The 5,435-nt window shown below is 42.4% G+C and overlaps 1 pseudogene; it reads left to right on the plus strand.

Annotated features, from left to right (window-relative positions):
- Positions 1 to 200: 200 nt before the first annotated feature.
- LOC140531833 (tRNA pseudouridine synthase-like 1 pseudogene) lies at positions 201 to 4,659 on the plus strand (annotated as a pseudogene).
- The last annotated feature ends 776 nt before the right edge of the window (positions 4,660 to 5,435 follow it).

Below are 5,435 nucleotides of genomic sequence, written 5' to 3' on the forward strand. Positions count from 1 at the left end.
TAGATCGCTGTCCCTCTCCCATTCTTATCCCTGAAGACCCATAAGACAGTACCCCAGAACAGATCCTGTAATATCAGGGCTAGTGGAAAAACAGAGTGGATCAGTCTTTTGATCCAGGAGACTTAGAGGATTGGCAAATAAGATCTGTACCACTTGAATTAAAGGGGAGTGTTGTTCAAGACAAGAAGTACCCCAGCAATATGGTGGCAGGCTGCACCTCAACAAACCAGCAGGAGATCCTGAGCCCCAGAGTGGTGAAACAGGCAAACACCAACATCAGGATGCCCCAATGTACCTTAGCACAGCCAGGGGAAGCAGGAAATTCCAACATGGAGAACCACCATATGCACCAGCACAGCCCTAAGCAAGCAGGCTTTCTCCAGGAGCTGATCTCCCAGTGATTCAGTCCAGTCCTGGGTGGGCAGGCATTTTCCAGCAGCTAAACCTCTCCATGCTTCAGCAAAACCTCAGGGAAAAGCAGAGAAACCTCACCAGGCCTTACCACATGCCAGATACCAACACTAGGTACCCAGCTCAGCATCAAGTAAGGTGCCAAACACCTACAGCCTCCAGCAGCAGAATACTGAGTGCCATGGCCCAAAGCTAGTGACCAGAACCCTGAACCCTAGCAAAAGTAGCTTGGGACAGTGCCCTCTGCAATCTAGCAAGAGAGCTTAACTTTAAAAGCCAGGAAATAGGCAAACAAGGTAAACAAAAAGTATAAAGGACAATGACTGTAGAGAATTATTATGGTGACAGGGAAAATAAAAACACAAACTTGGAAGAGGACAACATTGTCAATATTCCCAAATCTGAGACATTACTGGAGAATATGAATTGGTCTCAAGCCCAGAAAGCTTTCTTGGAAGAGACCAAGAAGGATTTTTAAAGTTAAATAAGAGGAGGAAAAGAAAAAATGGGAAAAGAAATAAAAGGTATACAAGAGAGAGTCAACAACTTGGGGAAAGAAGGACAAAAATTTAATGCAGAAAATAATTCCTTTTAAAAAAATTGGCCAAATGGGAAAAAAATCCACTGAGGAAAATAATTTCTTAAAGAGTAGAACTGTACAAATGAAAAAGGAGGTACAAAAACTAGCTGAAGAAAACAATGTATTAAAAATTAGACTAATGAGTCTATGAGACATTAAGAATCAGTCAAGCAAAATTAAAAGAATGAAAAAAATGGAAGAAACTGTAAAATACTTCATTGGAAAAACAGCTGACCTGGAAAACAGACCCAAGAGAGATAATTTAAGAATTATTGGTCTACTTGAAAACCATGATCCAAAAAAGAGAGAAAGGGACAAATATTGTTTGAACATTACTCTCACTGGATTTGGCTCAAAGAGGGAAAAACATAGACATTCAGTTGGTTATAGAAATTGATCACATTTTACAGTTAAGTAGGAGGGGAAAAGGGAGAGTAAAGATGGGGGGAGTGGATAGAAGGCAGTGAAGAAAAGAGGGAAATAGCAGTAGGGGAAAGAGGCAAAAAGGAAAGGGGGCTAATAAATTTAAAAAAGATGGTAGAGTAAAAGCAGGGACTTGCTACAGTTCTCCCCCTCAAACCTAGCCAAATACCTGTAAAAAGTGACTCTCAACAAATTCTGGAGCTGCAGAACCCACAGAATGACAGAGTAAAGCAAATCTCCAGCCCAAGACAACCTGGAAGGTTGATGGGAAGTGTCTATCCTGCTGCGCTGGGAGCAAAGCACAATCCAGCATGGGCCATTCAGGCAGAGACAGGACCTGAGCAGGCCTAGGACAGGCTGAAGCTCTGGCACCTGTGGTGGTTTCCAGACTTCATAACCCTAAAACACTAAGGACAATTTGGAAAGTGAGTGTAAAAAACCGGTCAGACCTGTGTAAGAGAGTAGAGTGGTCTAGCCAAAGCCCACAGGAGGTGGAGAGGGTGGAAGGAGCCTGTGGCAGCCACAGCAGCAGAAGCAGCAGCAAGAGCTGTGACAGCAGCTGTTTCTGGAGCTCTAGACCCACAGATTGTGGGGGAACTGTGAGACTGACTGCACACCCTTCCACCCCCATGGAAAGCAGAGAACTATCTTGACAAAGAGCTCAAAAGTCAAGTATATAACTGGGGAAATGAGAAAAAAACAGAAAAATCTTTCTTTGGTGACAAAGAAGATCAAAATACACAAACAGAAGAAAACAAAGTCAAAGCCCTGCCATCCAAAGCCTCCAAGAAACATGTGAATTCATCTCAGGCCATGGAAGAGCTCAAAAAGGATTTTCAAAATCAAGCAAGAGAAGTAGAGGAAAAATTGGGAAAAGAAATGAGAGTCCACGAACAAAAAGAGCCTGAACAGCATCTTTCAAGAAATTATTAAGGAAAACTTCCCTGACAACCCAGAACCAAAGGATAAGATAGTCATTGAAAAAATGTACCAATAACCTTTTGAAATAGACCCCAAAATGAAGACTCCAAGGAATATTACAGCCAAAATCCATAATTGTCAGGTCAAGGAGAAAATATTGTAAGTGACCAGAAAGAAACAGTTTGAATATCATGGAACCACAGTCAGGATTATGCATGACTTAGCAGCTTTTACATTAAAGGACTGCAGGACCTAGAATATTATATTCAGGAAGGCAAAGGAGCTTGGATTACAACCAAGAGTCAACTATCCAGAAAAGTGAGTATAATCTTTCAGGGGAAAAGATGGACATTCAGCAATATGAGAGACTTTCAGTCATTCCTACTTAAAAAAAAAAACTGAACAGAAAATTTGATCTTCAAATACAAAACTCAAAAGAAGCATAAAATGGTAATGAAAGAAAAAAGACGTCATTCAATAAGGTTAAACTGTTTACATACATGGGAAGATGATACTTGTAACTCTTGTGAACTGTATCTTTATTATGGCATTTAGAAGGGGTATACATGGACAGAGGGTGTGGGAAAAAGTTGAATTTGATGTGATGATAAAAAAAGTTACTTAAGGGGTGAAAAGGGGGATTATACTGGGAAAAAAGGAAAGGGGGAAACAGAAAAGGGTAAATTACATCACAGGAAGAGGTGCAAAAATTTATTACAGTAGAGGGAAAGGAGGGAAGAGGACAAGCATTGTTTGAACATTACTCTCATTGGGTTTGACTCAAAGAGGGAAAAACATAGACATTCAATTGGTTATAGAAACTGATCACATTTAATAGGGAAGTAGGAAGGGAAAGGGGAAAGAAAAGGGAGGGGTGGATAGAAGGCAGTGAAGAAAAGAGGGAAATGGTAGTAGGGGGAAGGGGAAAAAAAGAAAGAGGGCTAATAGATTGGAAGGGAGATTAAAGGAGGCTGTACTTAGAAACCAGACACTGATGAGGAGGAAAAAGGTGAAAGGAGAGAGAAGAGTATAAATGGGGGAAAACAGAATAGAGAAAATGACACAGTTGGTAATCATGACTGTGAAATGTGAATGGGATGAACTCTCCCATAAAACAGAAGCAAATAGCAGAGTGGATTAAAAACAGTAATCCTACAATATGTTGCTTAAAAGAAACACATTTGAAGGAGAGAGATACACTGAGGAAAGTTAAAAGGCTGGAACAGAACATATTCATCAGTCGAAATGAAAAAAAAAAAAAAGCAGGGGTAGCAATCCTAATCTCCAGCAAAGTTAAAGCAAAAATAGATCTAATAAAAAGAAATAAAAACACTGCCCCCCCTCCACTCTCCCCCCCTCCCGTGCCGCCAGTCCCCTCCCACGTGTCCATGGACTCCTCCCACGTGCTACCTCGTGTTCTTCCAATACGTGGGCACCGCCCTTAGTGGGGTCATGGCTATCAAACAGCCCAAATAGAGGGTTGGAGTCCAGAATCTCTGGAGAAAGCTGCAGAGCGGCTGAGGTTCGCCATGCCAGTCAAGTTTCTCTAGCCCAACAGACACTGGTGTCCACGCCCTTGGGAACTCTACCCATCCAGACATTCAGCGCCTGGCTATCCGACCCCCTTTCTCACCTGATATCCTTACTTTGGCCTTCAATAGGCACCTTGAGCACCCTGACATCAGGGTGATACGAGCTTTCTGGGTCCCTGACGATTTCTATGCTCAATTTGAAGACACATCCAGGACCTACCTGTACCAGGTGGCAACCAGCTGCTCCCTTGACAAACTCTCTGTGTTTGACTGGAACCCGTGCTGGGACCTCAAGGCTGACCACCTGGATGTGGTGGCCATACAGGAAGTCTCCCAACATCTGCAAGGCACTAACAACTTCCAGGCCTTTAGGTCAACAAGTGATAATAACTGGCAAAGCCCTGTCAAGACACTGCTCTGGGTCTCTGTGGTCCCTGCACCAGTCAGCCCCATCACTCATCCTCAGGAGAAGAGGAAGGTGCAGTTTTGGGACACAGAGTTTGAGAGCAAGTCCTTCCTATACAAACAGGGCCCCGCTGCAGGTGTGCAGGATGACTGCATGCCTGGTGGCAGTGGGGTTGGGAACATGACCCCTCCCAGGTGAAGGAAACGCTGGAGAGTCAAGATCCCGGGAGTGGCCCTGGATTACTGGGGGCGCCTGCCCAGGGCCTGTTCCTGAAGTCCGTGCACTATGATGGCCTTGATTGGGGCCCTGGCAAGGACTGGTACAATCATCCGTCTGTCTTAAGAGGCTTCAGTTGAGGACATGTGCCAGAGAGGTCTGGGCTCTGACAAGACCAGGGATGCTCCAGGATTTGGCTTGGTCAGATAAAGAGGAGACATTTGGATGTTCAAAATAAATAAATAAATAAAGAAGGAAACTGCATCCTGTTCAAGGGTACCATAGGCAATGAAGTAATATCAATCCTAAATATAGATGGACAAAGTAGTATTTCATCTAAATTCTTAGAGGAGAAATTAAGTGAGTTACAGGAAGAAATGGACTGCAAAACAATACTAGTGGGGGACCTCAACCTCCCCCTCTCAGAACTAGATAAATCTAATGATAAAATAAACAAGAAAAAAGTTAAGTTGGTGAATAGAGAACTTTTAAGCATTTCTAATGAAAAAAACACAGCTCTGTAGAAACACTCTAGTGTAAACAGAGAAATAAAAGGAAACCTGAAAAGATACATTCATTTGAAGAAGTTGAATAGCTACATAGTTTTAGTGCTCAATTCTAATAGATTTCTGGAAAGACAAATGTCCCCCTTAGAACTTTAATGTCCTTAAAGGGTATAATAAAGGTTGAAGAAGAAAAACAGAGGACCTAGATGTAGATTGTTTCTGTTCAAAGGGTTTGAAGAGGGCAAAGAGGAGGTAAAATAAAAGGAATGCATTAATAAAGAAAAGAGAAACATGTTAAACTCAACAGGGAAGCAATGCAGGAGGATGCCATCATAAGAGGAAGGATAACACAGGGGAAGGAATATCAGCTACAAAGTAGACTTCCATGTTCTGAAGAGATAATTAAAAGGGGGAAATAAGAATTGAGCTAGAAGCTAAAA

This window comes from Notamacropus eugenii, chromosome 3, assembly GCF_028372415.1.
Source record: "Notamacropus eugenii isolate mMacEug1 chromosome 3, mMacEug1.pri_v2, whole genome shotgun sequence".
Classification (NCBI taxonomy): domain Eukaryota; kingdom Metazoa; phylum Chordata; class Mammalia; order Diprotodontia; family Macropodidae; genus Notamacropus; species Notamacropus eugenii.